The 19,908-nt window shown below is 43.2% G+C and overlaps 1 protein-coding gene across 2 annotated transcripts in view; it reads left to right on the forward strand.

Annotated features, from left to right (window-relative positions):
- The first annotated feature begins 13,791 nt into the window (after nt 1–13,791).
- NRF1 (nuclear respiratory factor 1) overlaps nt 13,792–19,908 on the forward strand; it is a 140,942-nt gene continuing 134,825 nt past the window's right edge. The window contains exon 1 of one of the 2 annotated variants that reach the window (XM_004463234.4): nt 13,792–13,914. The gene's annotated coding sequence lies outside the window, so the exon portion shown is untranslated. The remainder of the gene's footprint in view (nt 13,915–19,908) is intronic. The other variant, XM_071215275.1, reaches the window with a different exon arrangement.

Raw genomic sequence — 19,908 nt, forward strand, 5'->3', positions numbered from 1 at the left:
TCCCTCCTCAGCCCCCTACAAACATTCATATCCTCACCTTCAACCCATCCTTTCTTCTCCTCCAGCTGATCTCAGATGTTCAGGTAGTCATCTTCCAGTCCCACCCTACTCCTGTGCTTTCTTACCTCCTTCAATTTCTTCTTCAATATCCCCTTCTCTCTCTTTTTTTTAAGATTTATTTTATTTATTTATTACCGCCCCCCCCTTGTTGTTTGCACTCACTGTCTGCTCTCTGTGTCCATTTGTAGTGTGCTCTCTGTGTTTGCTCTTCTTCTCTTTAGGAGGCACTGAGAACCAAACCTGGAACCTCCCATGTGGGAGAGAGTCACTCACGCATTTGAGCCACCTCAGCTCCCTGATTTGTTGTGTCTCTCATTGCCTTCCCTCTTTGTGTCTCTTTGTTGTGTCATCTTGTTGCGTCAGCTCACCGCACCTGCCCATTGTGCCAGCTCACTGTCTTGGTTGTTTTCTCCAGCAGGCACTGGGAACCGAACCCAGGACTTCCCGTGTGGTAGGTGGGAATCAATCTCTTGAGCCACACCTACTTCTCTCCCCTTCTCTTTTTTCTTTAGTTTCAACCTCTCTCTTTCTACTGGCTCATTTCCAGAAGGGTGTAAATAATTTATCTCTCCCTTATCCCCAATACCATCTCCCATTTTTAAAAAAATATTTATTTATTTAATTTATTTCTCCACCCCCATCCCTCCATTGTCTGCTCTCTGGTCCATTCACTGTGCGTTTTTCTGTGTCTGCTTGTCTTCTCTTTGGTAACACCGGGAACTGATCCTGGGACCTTCTGGAGTGGGAGAGAAGTGTTCAATTCCTTGTGCCACCTTAGCTCCCTGGTCTGCTGCATCTCTTACTGTCTCTCCTCTGAGTCTCTTTTTGTTGCATCATATTGCTGCACCAGCTCTCCTGCCCAGGCCAGTACTCCTGCATGGGCCAGCACTGTGCACAGACGAGCTCTCCACTCAGGCCAGTTCACTACGCAGGCCAGCTTGCACCAGGAGACCCCAGGAAATGAACCCTGGACATCCTATATGGTAGACAGGAGCCCGATGGCTTGAACCACATCCACGACCCCCTTCTACCTTGATCTTTCTCTCTAGCTAACAAACATTATGATAGATCACAGCCTCTTCATTGTTTCCCTTTCATCCATTATTCTTAAAGGAATCATCTACTCTAGTAATTTCTGCTTTCTTACTTTACCTTCACATCATTCCCTAGAAACTATTCTGGCAAAGGTCTTTCATGACCTCCTATTGGCTAGATCTCCTCTCCCCCACTGCTTGCAGGACTTCTCCACCCAAAGGAACATATAACTGCATCACAGTCTTAGTATGTCCCAATCAAAGCACATTATCCTTTTTCCCAAATGAATTTCTCTTCATTTGAACAACTCTTTACTGTTGCCGATGGTGCTACTGTCACCCAGCTCCAGAATTCAGTATCATCTTTGGGTTTGGGGGTTGTTTTTGTTTAGTAATTTTAATTAATTGTTCTCATTAATACATGTAAAGTGTTCAAAATTAAAAAGGTTCCAGCAGTAAACACTGAAAAGACTCCCTCCCACTACAGGCCCACAGCTATCCAGTTGCGCTCCTGACCAACCACCAACATGAAAGCTTTGTGAGTCTTTTTGTTTGTTTGTTTAATTTTACTTTTTTGGGCATATGTAAGCAAATTATTTATTTACATATTTCTTTTTCACCTTTTTAGAGAACAAATGATAGCACACCATGTACACAATTCTACCCCTTGCTGTTTTCACTTAATAATATATCTTGGACATGGTTTCATCAAATGTTTTCTCATCCGTTGTTATAGCTGCATAGCGTTTAGCAGTATTTCTGATTTCTCTTCTCCCTTGTCTCTAACATCCGATCAACTGCCAAGTTATATTTAATTGTATTTTATTTCCTCCTACAGTCCCTCTGCTCACAGTGCCAATTAGTTTAGACTTTCACCTCTCTGTCTGGATTATCACAATAACCTCCTAACCGGTTGCTCTGACCTTAGTTCTTCCTTTAGTTCATGCTGTGCGCTGTGGTTCCAGTAATCTTTTTAAGTACTACTCTGATTATGTCATTTTCCAGCTTAGCAGTTGTCACTATTTTCTTCTTGCTTGCAGAATCTGATTTCCCTAAGTACCTTCCTTTTTTCTTCTTGCCCCCTCCTCCTTCATGCCCCATATGCTTAAGTCACGCTCAAGAGTCTGATGATCTTTGAGCAGACCATGTGATTGCCCGCCTGACTGCTTTCTATATTGTTACTTTACCTTGAGGTATATGATAATGCCATTAAGTCCAAGTCTTCCCTGCCCCTAGGTTCAGCTCCGGTGCTAACATTTCTATCAAGTCCTCTCGATCCCCACTATTAGCTAGGGCTGGGACTGGGGTCAGACTAGCAAGATGCTTAAGGTGCAAAATTTAAGGAGGCACTCACTCTTAGGGTCCGGCAACTTGGTACTTTGCATCACCCTTGTTCTTGCCCTGCTATTGGAGTATTGGGCCTCTTCCAAGTCCCAAAGACCTTAATATATACATCTCCAGTGGCTTTTTCTCTTCTTACCCTGTATTGTAGTTATCAATTTAGAGTTTCTCTTCTCCACAGTGCTCTAAATGACTTGAGTGCAGAACCGTGCTTGATCCATATCCCTATTGGATCCCTCCTCACCTAACCTCGTGCATACACAGCAGATGTGTATTCATTAGAACTCTTTAGGTTCGTTAGTGGGTACCTATCAGAAACCCTATCCAAAAGTGTTTTAAGTTAAAAGGCAATTTATTAGAAAGGTACTCAGGAACTTACGAAATCTAAGGACAGGCAGCCTGTGGGTTTCAGGAAGAGAACCAAGGACTAGTGCCCTGTGGGCACCACAGGAAATCCTCTCTCTCGTAACTGCTTCTCTCCGTGGGTCTGCCTCACTCTTCTCCCCTACTGATACTTTCTGTTCCTAGTTCCTTTGGTGGAAAACAGCCCCTGCCTGCAGTTCCCAAGGTTACATAAGTTGTAGACCAAGTAAAGAGAATGAGAGAGAGTCAGATCTTCATTTCAATTCCATAATCTGTGTGAATGGGTCTGATTGGTCCCACTTGAGTCAGGTGCTGCCCTTGGACCAACTCTATGTAGCCACAAGGCCTTGTAGGAATATGGGGACCTCAGTGGTGCTCACGGACATTTTCTCTATGACTCCATCATGAATGTGACTCAGTTCCAGGATGATTCCAGCTTCCATGTCTCTTGACCAAACATTCTTAATTCCTGGGACAGAGAATACTCCTGGCACAGCATGGGGTGGGTGACCACTGAGGATTACTCAGCAGTGGGGTGGGAACAGGTAATGAAGTATAGACATGGCCTCTGGGGGCCATCCCTGTCGATGGGGGCAATTTCCCAGAGGAGGAGAAAATCTGTTGAGCTGGGAACACCCAGAGATGACCATCACAAGGTATTTGTTGAATAAATAAATTAAATGAGTGAATGATCTCATTAAAAACATACTGAAAGTTAACTCAAAATGGATCAAAGACATAAATGTAAGACAGAAAACTACAAATTCTTAGAAGAGAGCATAAGAATAAACTCTTATGACCTTCAATTTCACAACGACTTCTAAGATATGACACCAAAAGCAAAAGTAATTAAAGAAAATATTGATAAATTGGACTTTATCAAAATAAAAAGTTTTTTGCATCAAAGGACTCTATTTAAAAAGTGAAAAGACAACCCAAAGAATGAGAGACAATATTTGCAAATCTTATTTCTGATAGGGGTCTAGTATTCAGAATATATAAGGAACTCTTATCATTAACAAAAAGACTAATGACCCAATTTTTTAAAAATGGGCAAGGACTTGAATAGAAATTTCTTCAAAGAAGATATACTAATGGTCAAAAAGCAAATGAAAAGGAAGTGGATGTGGCTCAAGTGATTGAACTCCCACCTCCCTGGTTTGATTCCCGGTGCTTCCTAAAGAAGACAGAGAGCTGGTGCAATGGGCAGTTGTGGCAAGCTGACGCAACAAGAGACACAAGAAGAAAAATACAATGAGAGATACAACAAAGCAGGGAGCGGAGGTTCCTGGGGCCTCCTAAAGAAGATGAGCAAGACAGCAAGGTGATGCGATGGGCAGGTGTGGCAAGCTGATGCAACAAGGTGATGCAACAAGAGACAAAAGAAGAAAAACACAATGAAAGACACAACAAAGCAGGAAATGGAGATGGCTCAAGCGATTAGGTACCTCCCTCCCACACTGGAGGTCTCACATTCGGTTCCTGGTGCCTCCTAAAGAAACAAGGAAGATGAATAGACACAGCAAGTGCAAACAATGAGGGGGTAAGGAGAAATAAATAAATCTTTTTTTAAAAAGCATATGAAAAGATGCTCAACATCATTAGTTATTAGGGAACTGCAAATCAAAACCACAATTTGATACCACATCATACCTACTAGGATAGTTAGAATTAGAAAGACAGACAATAACAAGTGTTGGTGATGATGTGGCAAAAGTGGAACCCTCACACATCGATAGTAGGAATGTAAAATGAAGCAGCCACTGTGAAAAACAGTTTGGAGTTTCCTTAATAGGTTAAACCTAGAATTTTCGTGTGATCCAACAATTCCACTCCTAGCTATATATATTCAAAAGAATTGAAAACACATGTTAAACAAAAACTTGTACAAGGATGCTCATATCAGAGCTATTTACAATAGCCAAAGGGTGAAAACAACCAAAATATCCATCATCATGATGAATGAATAAACAGAATGTGGTTTATTCATATGACGAAATATTATTTGGCAAAAAAAAAAAGGGATGAAATACTGATACATGGATGAACTTTGACAACAGTAAGATAAGTGAATGAAGCCAGACTCAGAGAACCACATACTGTGTGATTCCATTCATATGAAATATCCAGAATAGGTAAATCCACAGAGACAGAAAGCAAATCAGAAAGTAGGCCAGGAATGGGGATTGACAGTTTAATGGGTATGGGGTTTCCTTTTTAAGTCATGAAAATGTTCTGGAACAGTGGACTTCACCCCTTGCATCTGGCAAGGCAGGCTCAGTCAGGCCCGTGGAGTTGCAGCCACCCTTGACATCCTTTCACCCTCACTGCCGACATACCACTCCAGCTCCCACTTGGGTTTACTTTTGGCAACATGGTTGGAATGTGTCTGGTTCAAAACTATGACACACCGGACCAAAAAAACTAGAAGATATTAAAAAGGACTTGGGTGTCAAGAAGAAACCCCGTAGTTGCTGAGGCCAACTCCAGTTGCCTCCACCATCCTGGAGGGTTTCTTTATCATCTGAAAGAGGCTTTTGTTTGAATCACCAGCCTCTGTGATTATCTTCTTCGCTTGACCCTGAGGTTTTACAACAAAAATGGGACCATAAAGTGAAGAACTACCCTTCCTTTTTCACTGTCTTCAACTCTGCCCATCCTTCTTCCAGCTGCTTTGCAGATTCTAAGAAGGGAAATATGGTGCTAGATGAGTAAACATCACTTTTAAAAAAATGCTCTGGAACTAGATAGTGGCGATGGCTGCCCAACATTGTGAATGTATTAAATACCCCTGAATTGTTCACTTTAAAATGGCTAAAATAGTGAATGTTATGTTATATTAATTCCATAATAAAAAAATCAATTTACCATAAAAGGAAACAAAACAAAACACAAGAGCAACTGTTTTGGACAACTCACTCACTAGGTCACTCAACCTAAGTAGTCTCCAAGCCCTGATTAAACTTTCTTCCCACAGGCTCTCAAAGCTTCCTGCTTCAGCCTTCCCTGCCTCCAATCCATGGTGCTGACTGTGCCCAGCCTTATCTTCCCCAAACACTTGGGTTCCCTGTTGCCAAACTACTGCATGGGAGATCCTGGGTTCCGTTCCCAGTGCCTCCCAAACATATCCTCTTTTTATCTAAACCACTGTCAGTGACACTACCACCTCTGGGGCATTTAGTTCTTAAAACCTTGAAATTAACTTTGACCTCCTCCCTCAGTATTTTATCACTTACTAAGCGGTGTTAAATTTTCCTTTGTTAATCCCGTTCACTGGTCTTTTTCTTGCCTTTCTTTTAGCCTAATGTGGGTCGGTTAGAGAGTTCAAGGTAGACTGATTTTAAATAGAGTAAGCTGACATTAAGATGGTATTTGTTTGGGGACCTGGGAATGCCTGAATTCTGCCATGGCCAGCCATCTCCTCCCTATGAGGACTTCTGGGGAAAATATGTGTACAGGGGAGAATGACACCACCAGGCAAAGGAGCACTTTATTAGTTGAGTATTTGGTTCCAACCCTCAATGCAGAAATCAGGAGAGGTAGACAGGATTCTGGTGATTTCTGTCTATTCACTCTTACTCTACCCCCAAGTCAATGTCCAAGCTAGAGTCTTAGAACTTTACTTCCTAGTGGGATAAAGAGCCACACCCTCTAGAGAAACTGAAGAGAAAGACAAACCCATATTCTGTTTGCCCCAAGACTGGGCTGCCCTAGGTCTTCATAGGTGGGTTGTAGCCCCAGACCTGGCTACCTGTGGTGGAGGGGAACAGGATGCTGCCTGGGGCTTCTCTGAGTATGGCAAGACAGCCAGGATATGTGGAAAGATGGGAGGGAGACTGCACTCACTTATGCTGGGATCGTCTACCTTTTAAACACTCTATCTTGGGAAGTGGATGTGGCTCAAGCAGTTGGGCACAGGCCTACCACATGGGAGGTCCCGGGTTCAGTTCCCAGTGCCTCCTAAAGAAGACAAATAAGACAGCGAGTGAGCTTATGGGACAGGTTGGCACGGTGAGCTGATGCAACAAGCTGATGCGATGAAGCGACACAATGAGGAAACATGATGAGAGATACAACAAAGGGGAGCAGAGGTGGCTCAAGTGATTAGGCACCTCCCTCCACGTGGGAGATCCAGGGTTCAGTCCTTGGTGCCTCCTAAAAAGAAGAGCACACAGTGAACGGACACAGAGAGCAGACAGCGAGCACAAAAAACGAGGGGAGAGGGAGAAATAAATTAAAATAAAGGCTCTAGCCTAGTAAATGTGACTTAATCCGTATTCTCCAATTTTTAACAAGATTTTTCTTCCCTTGCGCTGATATGTGCATAAATAGTGAACTTTCTTCCTCACCATCCCGTCTCCACCTTGGAAGGATTAAAGGGGATTGGAGGAGGGAGGGAACGTGAGTGCCCTCTAGGGGCCAGTGGGTCAACTTTCATCTGGACTCGTAGGTGAATCCACACTATCTTGTTAGGGGCTTGCTTAGAATTGTCAAAAGCTATCTGTTGCCTGCTGCATTAAGAACAATTCCTAAGGAGGTCATTAAGACCCTCTACAGGCTCAACCTACCTTTTTTGTCTTTAGAATGACCTTAAGATTGTGGCAGGAAAGATAAGTATAGGAAAAGAATGCCTGATTTAATCACCCAGTAAAGAGATCAGTCAGGTCTAATCAATCCGGGAAGGAACCTGGGTGGAGATGACCAGAATTTCATCAACCTCATAACCTCATCAGTGAGTCCAGCAAGAACTAGTTAAGGTGTCACTGGAATCTAATCTATAGGGTAGGGTCTGGGAGATCTGTATTAAAGGAGCCATGTGTGTTCACACGGATAGGAGCAGAATCCCTCTGGACACATTGTGGCCAAAAAGCTCTGTCCAAAAGGCAACCTCAGACTTCTGAGGTGGGAAACTCCATTCTCTCAGAAAGGTAAACCCAATCTGCTTCAGATAGTAAACTCAATTTGCTTGAGACATTGACTCCTTACTCGTAGTGGGTAAATGTCTTTTGATACTGAGAAGACTTGGAATTAAATATGAGAAAGATGAAATACATCGAAATCATAGTACTCATGCTCTTGTATTAAGCTTAGTAATTTTCTGTGTAATTTGGCATATAAAATGTTTGTAAGACAAAGAATTTATCATATTACAGAACCTGATGTTACCCTTGGATTTCCGATGTAAAATACATAATTGAGTAATCGAGTTTAGACTTGTGTCAGAGAATTTTACTAGTTTGCAAACAGTATTGAAAGAGAGCCTGACCTTCACTATATTTATATGTTTTGTGTATTCGATTAATAAGAACTATTAGATTAATAGCTATTTGCAGGGAAGCGGATTTGGCCCAATGGATAGGGTGTCCACCTACCACATGGGAGGTCCAAGATTCAAACTCCGGGCCTCCTGACCCGTTTGGCACTGGCCCACGCGCAGCGCTGATGCGCACAGGGAGTGCCGTGCCATGTGGGGGTGTCCCCTGTGTAGGGGAGCCCCATGTGCAAGGAGTGTGCCCTGTAAGGAGAGCCACCGAGCACGAAAGAAAGTGCAGTTTGCCCAGGAATGGCACGACACACACAGAGAGCTGACACAACAAGATGACGCAACAAAATGAGACACAGATTCTGGGTGCCGCTGACAAGAATACAAGCAGACACAGAAGAACACACAGCGAATGGACACAGAGAGCAGGCAACTAGGGGGTAGGGTGGGGAAAGGGAGAGAAATCAATCAATAAATATATAAATCTTTTTTAAAAAAATAAATAAACCAATGTATTAAAAAAATAGCTATTTGCTAGATGTATGACAAAAAGCAAGTAACAAACATCTTGTGCCTTGGTTTTCTCACCTGTAAAATGGGAAGAATAATAGTAACTATCTTACATGGTTGTTGTGAGGAATTAATGAGTTCTTATGAGAGCTTGCAATAGTGCCTGGCTTTTAGTGAGTGCTTGATAAGTTATTAGTTATTATTGTTATTACTAGTTAAATGAAGAGGTTATGTTTGTTAGATCAGAAATTTAAGTACAGGACTTAAAAAGTAAGATGAATAAATGAAATTTCTAAATACTATTTAAAATTTATCAACAAAGTTGTCAGTGAAGCCGTTTGATTAAGGGAGTTCAGGGTGCTCCAACTGAGTTGAAGGAGCATTAATCAGCCTCCTTTCCAAAAGAACAGGGCCCATGTTTCCCACTATATCTTCAGCAGCTAAGTTTTTAGTACGCAGCAGGTGCTCAATAAATATCTGTATTTGTTGAATTAAACTAAGAAGTCATATGCAAAAGATTCTGAGAATTTATAATCAATAACCACTGTTAATTGAAATAGGGACAACAGGAGGCATAGCAGCTTTAAGGGAAGATGATGAGGTCAGGTTTTAATCTAAAGAACTTGCAGGGTCTGTGGGACATGAGCTCCGGTTTATAGTGTGCAGTCTCACATTCAGGACAGACACTCAGAAACCGTTTGGAGCGGGAGCTATGTAAGAGACGATCAGCAGAGCCTGGACTTAAGGAGAGGTGGGTCTCTTGAAAAACTATTGTCAAAATTTCCCAGATTTATAAATAGATAAATTGAGTGGATTAAGCTTAAAGAAAATAAGTTTTAAAAGTTGTTGCTCTAATAAATCAAAAATATCTGTATTATTTTTAAGTGACAATAGTCTTTTCCATTCCTTCCAACACCCTTGGGCAAAAAAACCTCACCTTGACATTTCTGACCTTGCTACACACTGTTCCCTTACACAAATACCTTATCTTGGCAGCCCCTGTATGTTCTCCCCAACCTTTGGGATGAGTCTCCAGGGGGTGTTTATATGTGCTCAGGAACGTCATCATGATCACAGCAGTCACCGTCCATCAGACTTACATTTTGTACCACGCAATTCACATGATTAATGGTCATTATAAATAGCTATAATATCTAGCACTTACTGTGTCCTTCCTGGGTGCCAGTCATGGTTTGGAGCCCTTAAGGAGTATTATCTCTTTGTGGTGAAGAAACAGAGGGTTAAGCAACTTGCTGAGACACACAGTAGGAAGTGGCACAGTCAGACTCTGAAGAGGCAGTCTGACTTTAGAGGCTGTGTCACAGTGCACCACATCTCCTCAGGGGAGGCCTGTGGCCTCTGAAAGCAAGAGAGGGGTGGAGGGCAGCTGCGGCCAGTAGTCTTTGTGAACCCTGCCCCCGGCCAGTCCTTGATGTTCCCAAAGGTGTAAAACTCCCTTGAAATTGCCAAAATAGTGCCATGTTCCCATTAATCCTTAGTGGCTTGGGGCTGTGCGTATTCTAAGTAGAGATGGGGAGGCTGCTGCTCTGTGGGGCTCAACACGGTTTATCCTGGGTCCCAAAGAGTCCCTGGTGGAAAGAGTTTCCTTCCACCCTCAGCCCGTTTCTTTCATTCCTGTCTTCTTGAGGCAACTCAAGTAGGGATCATTACCTTCTACAGCTAAAACCCTCCTGCAAGTCAGTTCTCGCCAGTTGTCTCTGAGAGGGTCTGTCCCACTAGTGAGCAAACCACCTCAGACAGGCTTCAAAACTGGATGCACTGCTTTACTCACTAAATACACCTGGTGGCCTCCCATCTCTACCTTTTGCTTCCCAAACAGTCCACCTAGTTAGTGTCTTCACCTTTCTGTCCTGTACCCAAAAGAATCTTGCCCAACTTCCAAGGCCAAATCAAAGTACTTCTCTGTGAAACGTCCACATTACTTCAATTCTGATTACCTGGGGTTTTTGCTGTGTTACTACTTATTTGGTTCTTAGCACATATTGTATGTTTTTATATGTAGTCAGTCAGTTAAGCGACCATCAGCTTATTGAAAAGAAAGCCAAATTGAGGCGCTCCTTCATTGCCTGGGCTGTTCAGCCCCAGCCATTATTCCAGGGTCTAGGCTTCCTTTTCCCCTTGCTCTGGCACCAGGATGAAGTCATCCTTTTTTTTTTTTTTCTTATGGGAGTTTTCTTCCCACATTATACTGTCTACAGTTTCTAACTTCCTTGTGATGAAGATGATAGCTGCAACTTTGTCAGACTCCTAGTTCTTTTTTAATCTGTCCCTGTGGATTTTTCCAGTTTTTTGTTTTGTTTTGTTTTTCTTTGAGTAGGATTCTGGAATCTTAGCTCCTCCAGACTAAAGAGCCTATTGGACAGAACAACTGGGGTTCACAGGCTCATTGGTTATGAGAGTAATTTGCATGTCTGAGGAGGGTAGATGCAGGGGTCTTACTTCCATTACTTGTTTATTGAGTGTCCATTATGAGTCTGGCATTGCATTAGATGCCGAATTAAACAACCATGAACAAGACATAATCCCTGCCTTCCTGGAGCTTCACTGAGAAGTACTGTGGAGAAAGAGTGATGCAGCACTTTCAACCTTTTTGTGACTGTAATCCAATAGAAAACATATTTTACGTCAAGATGCAGTACAAACACACACACCTATGTATATACATTTATATACCTGAAATAAAAGTTTCATGAAACAATAGCCTTCTTAATTTTGATGCATTGATCTTTTCTATTTTTTTCTATGAAATGTGAGTCATGGCCCACAAAGATAATTTTGTGCTTCATCTGTGGTTATCAACCTGTAGTCTGAAAAACCCCGGTAATGGTTAAGAGCATGGCTCTGAGGTCAGGTTCATGGCTTTCAAGTCTGGCTCCATCTCTTACTATTTGGGTTTGGGTAAGTAACCTCAACATGTCCTCCTTTCTCCATCTGTGAAATGGAAAGAATAACAATAAAAGTAGTAGCAACTGGGAAGCAGATTTGGCCCAGCGGATAGGGTATCCGCCTACTACATGGGAGGTTCAGGGTTCAAACCCAGGGCCTCCTGACCTGTGTGGGGAGCTGGCCCACGCGCAGCGCTGATGCGTGCAGGGAGTGCCATGCCACGCTGGGGTGTCCCCTGCGTAGGGGAGCCCCACGCACAAGGAGTGCGCCCCATAAGGAGAGCCATCCAGCACAAAAAAAGTGCAGCCTGCCCAGGAGTGGCGCCGCACACACAGAGAACTGACGCAGCAAGACGACGCAACAAAAAGAGACAGTTTCCCGGTGCTGCTGACACAAGCGGACACAGAAGAACACACAGTGAATGGACACAGAGAGCAGACAACTGGGCAACTGCGGCGGGGGTGGGGGGGGAGGGGAGAGAAATAACTAAAAAATAAATCTTAAAAAAAGAAAGTAGTAGTAACTACTTCATGGACTCTGCTTGAGGATTAAATAAGAAAGGAGATAATGTGTGTAAAGGGTTTAGAACAGGGCCTGCCACATTGTGAAGTTTCCGTAAGTGTTAGCATTGAGTAATAGCTGGGATGACGGAAGGGTCAAAGCATTCAGTCTTGGAGTACCAGGGAAAGCTTCCCCGAGGAAGTGGGGTTAATGTTGAGACCTGAAGGAGGAGTAAGAATTATTCAGGTGAAGGCTTAAGCAGGTGAAGAGAGGAAGGAGAGAGGCAAAGAAAGTTCCAGACAAAGGGAGCAGCCTGCACAAAAGTTGTTAGGTGGGAGACCTTCCTAGATGATCAGTTTGGTTGTAGCCCCAGGGTTAGAGCCTTCATTGTAGTCTGTGACAGATGAGGTCAGAGAGGTAAGGTCACAAAAGGGCCCACAGCTTCCTTAAAGAATTTAGACTTTAACTTAAGTGTAATTGGGTTTTAATAAGCGTCTTAAGCAGGGGATATCACATGACTTCACTTTTCTGAAAGAGCATTCCAGCTGTAGTGTGGAAAATGAATTGGAGTGGGCAATTCCAGAGGCAGGGAGACCAGGAAGAGTTGATTGCAGTATCTTCATTAGAAATGAGAGTGTGGCCTGAATCAAGGTAAGAACTGACAGGGAACAACCATTTTCAAGAACTAATAGGACCTGGGAACTTACAGGGGAGAGGATGAGCTAATGAATCATTTCCAGGTTTCTGGCTTATTCACCTGGGTGGTTGGTGACACTTTCTTAGAAAACAGTGGAGAAAGAGAGATTCAGTTTGGATATGTAGAGTTTTGAGATAAATGGCATCTATCCTTGAGAATTAGTTTCCTGAATTTGTTAAACTGTGTTTTGACACCTTTTGGATATTTAGGAACTCCCTAATGCAATGGTTTTTGAATTATGGTGTAGATAAGAACCACCAGTGGGGGGAGGGAGTGGGAGGGAAGGCTTGTTAAAAATGCATGTTCCTAGGCTAACAGGCCAGGATTCTGGAAGAACCAACTGGGACCCAGGCTTTTAATCAGCCCAGGTGATTATGATGTAGGCGGTCCCCTGATCACACTTAAAAAACAAAAACATGTTTCTAACATTAGATTTTTTTTTTCCTTTCTGGCATCCGCTTCTCCCCACTTCTTAGGTACCTGCTTGGAGGTCCCTATTGCTTCAGACTCTCTCCACCAGTGTTTAAGCTCCAGGACTTTGTCTTGCTAAACAGCTCCATCTCCAGCGCGCCAGAACAATAATCGGCACAGAACATGCCTTCTATAAATGTACGTTGAACAAATAAATGAGTAAATACACTAATGTAGTGCTTTGTACAAAAACTTTTGCTTTTAAAGTTTTGGGCAGGGTTTGAAACTGGGAAGCAAAGGTCATCCCAAAAAGAGGTTGATTAGCAAGGTGGCCGCTGTGGCAAGTGCAGGAAAGCCCCTTTCCGATTGTCAAGGCACACTGTGGCGGTCCTAATTCTCCCGGCCGGGGGGCGAGAAATGTTATATTTTCCAGATTAGCAACCATTTTGGGCTGCCTGCACCACTTCTCCGGGGCGTCCACATCCTACTAATCCAGCTGCTTTTGTGGTTCTGGTCCCATCCAAACCTTTGAAGCGAAATGGGAAAAAGAGAAGGCCGCGCGAAGCGGCAAATACCGGGGTCCTAAACCTTCGCAGCCCGCCCGCCCAGGAGCAGGGCTGACCCCCGCATCATGGCGGCTGCCGGGCGGGGAAGCCGAGCCCGTGCGTCGCGTGCGTGCCTCCTCTCCCTCCCCTCCCCCCCTCGGCGGCGGCGGCGGCGGCAGAGGCGGCAGCGCTCGCCATTGCCGCTGGTGGCAGGAGGCTGCGAGGAGCCGGCGCGGTCGCAGTCTCCACGGCGCAGGCCCACGGTAGCGCAGCCGCTCTGAGGTGAGTGCCCTACCGCGCAATCTCCAGCTATTTCAGCCCCGGCGCAGCCGCAACACGCCGCCCGCCTGCCGGCCGGCCGGCCCGCCCCGCAGCCGGCACTCTGCCGCCCCCGGCTCCGGGCGTGGGCCCCCACCGGATTCGGCCCGCCTCGGGCGGGGGGCCCTGGCCCGGCCCCGTCAAACCGCCACCCCGAGGATGCGCAGGCCGCACTAGGCCCCAGGCGTCCTGGCGGGCTCTGGAGGGAGGCTCTGCCCTCCCGAGAGCCCCAAGGCTCCTGCCTCCCCCGCCGTCTGAGGCTCCCAGGGCCGCGGCCTCCTCCCTGCCGTGGAACCCGGGGCCCGGGCCCGGGCCGTGGCCGGCCTTCCCGCGGGCTCTGGAGCGGGAGGCCCGGGAGAGCGCGCCCGGCCCGGGAGCGGGAGGTGGGCGAGCTACGCGGGACCCGAGCGGCGGCTTCCCGCTCGCCCCTTCGGCCTTTCCTGGATCTTGTCCGCAGGCGGCGCGGCGGGGCTGGGGCGCAGATCCGCTGTCTCCTGCGGGAGAGGAGGCTGGCTCTTTGGGCGACCTCCGAAGCTTCCCTCCCGCCGGGGTGGCGTGGGCTTGTTACCCAGGTAGACTGGGGGACGATGGAATATGGCGCGATGCCCACCTTCTTGCAAGTTAGGAGGCGGCCCGGGCAGCAGCGGCGGCAGTTCGAGGAGGAGGGCGCAAAGTCCTTTTGTACGCAGAAATAAGGAGCGACATTGTGTTTTCTTCCCCAGCAGAGATGCTGCCCATGGAGAGCCCTTGGTTCTTCCTGTGCCTGGGGTGATAGTCCCCTGGGTGAGGAAGAGGGGGAGTGGCGCGTCCCTCCGAAGGAACCGAACCATTGCCACTGCAAAGAAGGGGGCTCTGGGATGGTCTTGTGCATGGTATTCTGTATCCCACAACTCAGCCTTTCAGGGAACTCAAGAGTTTGCCATTGCATGCTATCCGCTTCACTATGTGATGATGTCGACCGCCCCTCTCACCTGTTGTGTCGTTGCTGCTGGTCCCAAAGTTTCCACGGTGCCTTTGGCTGTGTCCACCAGAGCTTGAACTTTAAAATCTTAATATTTTTAGGGCTTGAAATGATGAATCTGCTCCACCCAGTTGAAGGTGCTGTTGTTTGTTCTCCAACCCTTCTCAAGCATTAGCTTAGAATATATTAGTTGCTTACATTAGAGCTGGTTTCAGTTGTCCTTAATTTTTTCCCCTATGGTCAGAGCAAAATTCACATTTTCTTAAGTGTTTTAGAGACAGTATTTTGGGAAACGCTTAAAGTGAAAGATAGAGTGTGTGAGCCTGCTGACTTTGACAGCGCTGGGCATGAGAATGGGTATGTATGAATCTCTCACAGCTTTTGACCCAGGACATCATCTTGTATTCATAGAGATCCTCTCCTCATTTCCTCCCTTGAAAAAATTCCTTTTTGTTTGGCCTTGAATATTGTGTTTTTGAGTTTTGGAAGAACTATGAATTGTCAGGGGAAGGGTAGGATCTTAGGATGGATTTTTTTTTTTTTGATTGGAGTAGTATCATGACCCTCTAGAATTATGTTTGAAAGTTCTTGATGGTTATCCCGTAAGGCAATGAAAATATGAACACCAAACAAAGGCCTTGACTAGTTCTATGTATGCATCTGAGTGTCATTTCCTTATTTTATGGTAGTGTGAAAGCAGGCATTTATCACAAGTAATGTAGTATTCTTATCCTTAACTTGGGTCCTAAATTGTGTGAAGAAATTTTTGAGTTTCAAGGTTGTTTTTTTCCCCCCTGCTAAGAGTTAGAGCTGGTTTTCAGTAGAGTCCATGATCAAAAAGCAAACAAAACCCCAAATTACTACTTTACTGTTTTTTGGCTCATCCTTATTTTGAAGTTCTTTGAATTCATCACATGTGCCCCCTCCCATTTCAGACTCATCATATCTTGCACATTACTTGAAGATAATGGAATAATGATTTTTTGTTTGTTTAGTAGTAAGTAGTCATATTTTCATTTAGCAAAACATTTTCTTATTCCTAACCCAGGAATTTCATGGGAATAATTTTCTTATCAGGTTTTAATGAAGTTTAGCTCCTGGATTTTGGGAAGGAACCATAGAAGTAGGAAAGGACGCTCCTGCCCAGATATAGAAGAGCTTAAAGGAGATAGGATTTCAGGTATTTCCTCCCAATTCACGTCTGTTCCAGTGGAATCCAAAATTGAAGTTCTTTTTTTCAAATCACAACTGTGCTTCCATCTCTAATATTGTTAGGGAGTTGAAGTCCAACTTCCCATGATTTAAATACCTGAATTTGCATTGCCTATGTACTGTGGGTTGTCTTCTAGAGCATTTCATGTAAAATAACCACAAATGGGTGGCTTTTAAGGAAAAATTTAAGCTCTTCGTGGGCTGGGATTAAATTTTGTACCTCTTTCCTTTTATGTAGTAAGGCATTCAGCAAGTGTTTGTTGAGGAATAACTATGTACAATAATTAGTGAAATTTAAATTTTTTTCACAAATATTGGAGAAGGCATGCTGATTTTTTTTGATTTGGGAAGCACTATGAGCTGTCAGCCTTTAGAAGTGTATTCACCAGTCCTACCTTTGGAGAACAAGAAGTTAATGCATAATTCTGTCTTTAGGCTAGCCCAGTGCTTCAAGCTGAATTGGATTTGTTCATCCTGTCAGAGCCACTGTGAAAAGCTGGAGGGGGCTGGGGAGAACTCCTTGGGTTTTTGTGTTTCACAAGTGTCTACTCTAATCTCTCAAGAATTTGAATACTCCATCTCTGGAACTGTAATTATAATTAGTCCAGGAAATGAGATACTTGAATTTAGATATTTGCTTATGGCTACATGTGGTGCAGTAAATATACATGTGAAAATAGTATTTGGAAAATCAGTCTTTCAAATAAATACAAAGCTTTGGCTTTGTAAAGAAAAAATTTCAGAAAATCTTCTATATTAAAGGACATTCTTTCTCTGTTCCTTTTGTTTTCCTTGAGAGCTAAAAGTGCTTTGAACCTGAGTTTACTTAAATATTATTTTTCATGAAAGCCTAGTAAAATAACAATTAAAAAGAAACCCACTTGTTAAGTTGATTTTAGAAACATTTTATTTAGATCAAGTCCAGTGTTTTTCAGGCTTCAGATACATGTTAATTTTTGTGCATTATGTATCATATAGTTCCTTCTTTAACTGGAAGGTAGATTACCTACTTTCTTGGCTTTTCGGTTAATGCTTTTATCTATTAGTTTTCTACTAAGTGAACAGGCTAGAAGAGAAATAGTAAAAGGAGGTGAAACAAATCAATTTCAGGTGTTCCCAGATTACAACCACATTGAGCTATTGGAAACTTTTAATCCTGGAGCAACAAGAATGCTTTGTCTGAAGTTATTTTAATGTAACATGAACAAAACTTGGAAAATGAAAAAGAATATTTGACTGCTCAAGGAAAATAAGTAGATTATCTATATGTTGGAATATATATTTTTTTCTAAAGTGCAGTTCAAAATTAGGCTAATGTGTTCTCAGCCCCACTCAATGGAATTCAGTTACTGAAGCATCAAAGACTTCATGTGGTCTTTCAAGTAAATGGTATATGAACTGAAGAAAAGTCAGAATTTTATAGAGATGTTCTACTATATTAAAAACAAAAAACAAGCTAGGGGGAGTTAGGGCAGGAGGCCTACCACATGTGTGCTTCCTTGAGGCAAATCTGTATTGTGTCACCAATACCAGTCACTTAGAAGGTAATCTGGCAATAAGGAATCATCTGACTTTAAAATTCCAACTATTAGAGAACCATCGGGTAATTTTCTGAGGAAGCCAGGTCTAGTAAGGGAGGAATATGTGTGTGTTTGGAGGGGAGAAGAGAGGATGAAAGAGAATATGATACTGGTAAAAAATCTAGTTTGATAGTTTGGGACGACCTCTGGAATTTTGTGAGGCGGATATTTTTAAAAGAAGCTACAAAAATTTTGTATGGGTCATCAGTTTTAGTAATTGTATTCTAGTATATATAATATTTAGGTTAATTCATGCATGCTGATTTCTGTTGCAAATGTGGAAAGTTTGGCTGGTAGTTGACATTTTCGTAAGAACTCAGTTTATGGTGCCTGTTGAATAAACTATGCTAAGCCTTTTTCATAATCATCATGCATATAAATTAAGACCATTTTTAAAAAGAACTTGTATTTTAGTGTCGGAAGTTTTATAGTCTTGTCTTTTCAGAACTTTGAGAGTGTGTTTTGTTGCTGCTACTGAATGCTAATGTGGTTACGCTGGCAGCTAGACCTACAATGAACAAGAGGAAGTGAGGAAATGTCCCTTGAAACATTGCTTAAAGCTATTTAAGCAGTGGAATAAAAATGGGGAGTCAGAGTTAGGAGACCTAATTTTTGTCTTAGGTCCAAAAGGGGGTTAGGCATACCTTCGGTTGAGAAATAACCTCCTGAAGTGCTCTTTACTTTGGATTTTTGCCACTTATTCACCAGACATTAATTAAAGACATACTATATTCCAGGCATGTGCTGGATACTGGAGTAACAAACCACGGCCCTTCTCTAGTAAAGGAGAAAGATATGGGCTCACTTAACTATGATACAAATTGTTGAGAACCAAAATAGAGGGAAGAAATAGTGGTGCAGGATTATAGAGAGAGGGAGAAATTCCTTTGGGAGGGAGGAGGGACTGGAGGGCTAATAAGTGAGGTTAGGGAAGATTTTCTGTAAGGGATGCTTGAGTAGGACTTTAAAGGATGAGTAAGAAGAGAAGAATAAAAGGAAGGGCATGGATAACCTGGTTTGAGAAATAGCAAGTAGATCTTCTTGGGAAGTAGTAGGAAGAAAATGAAGCTGATGAGATCTTTACTTGATTAGGAAGTGCTTAGAATCCCATGCTCGGAAGCGTTGACTTTATTCTGTGGACGTTTGGGGGCTGTGAGAGGTTATGAGTAGGTAGTTGATTCTGTTTTTTTGTTTTGTTTTGTTTTGTTTAAAGCCATGTGAAAATTGGATTGGAGGCCTGTGAGACTACTGAATTGGGATGTAAGAGGAGGTGAATTCTGGGGATTATTCTTACTTTTTACAATTGTGTGATTTAGTTGACAATTGCATATGGGGGGACTAATGACTAAGGATTATAGTTTGGTAATGGATGATGACGCCTTTGACTAGGATAGGGGATGTATAGGAAGAACAGAATTTGAGGAGAAAGGTAATAGGGTATGATTCACGTGGGTTGAGATGTTGTGGGAATCAAGATATGTCAAGTAGGTGCCTGAGATATTTTAACTGGAGCTTAAGGGGAAACAGGAATCACCTAAGAGATTTGTATTCAGCATAATATGATGAAACTATATGAAGGAGAATAGTATTAGGAGTGAGGAAAAGACTAAGGGCAACCTATAGAACCATCTACATTTGAGGGTCAAGTGGAAGAAGAGAGACTATGAAGGAGGTTGAAAAAGAATGGCTGGGAAGATAAGATAAATGGTGTAGGGGTAAATTGCTGAGAAGGAGAGGGTTTAAGGGACCCTTAAAAGGGAAGTTAGCAATGTGAAATGCTATGGAGAATTCATTGGGATAAAAATTGGATTGGGCAGTTAAGAGAAGAAGAATTTTTTGAAAGATGATAGATAAAATAGATTTCTAGAACATTGCTGAATACCGAGCTTGGGGCTGATAAAACCCAATTTAATGAATGACCCGTGCTTAGAAAGATTCTGTACCTGTTCTAATAGGAATTGCAGCATAAAAACTTGGAGAGATGAGAGACTCCTTCCCCCCTCAAAAGACAGGTCTGCCTAAAAATCTCTCCATACATAGGGTATTTTTCTTTTTTTGCATTTTTTACGCTGTCTTAAAGTCTTAAAATTCTAGCAGTTTGAGATTAATTTGGGTTGTCAGTCTCCTAAAATCAAATTCCTCTTTAAATTGTGATGTTTATGTGGAGCACAGGGGTTCTTAACCTGGGGTTTATATTTCTGGGGG

The sequence above is a fragment of the Dasypus novemcinctus genome, chromosome 5 (genome assembly GCF_030445035.2).
Source record: "Dasypus novemcinctus isolate mDasNov1 chromosome 5, mDasNov1.1.hap2, whole genome shotgun sequence".
NCBI classification, from domain to species: domain Eukaryota; kingdom Metazoa; phylum Chordata; class Mammalia; order Cingulata; family Dasypodidae; genus Dasypus; species Dasypus novemcinctus.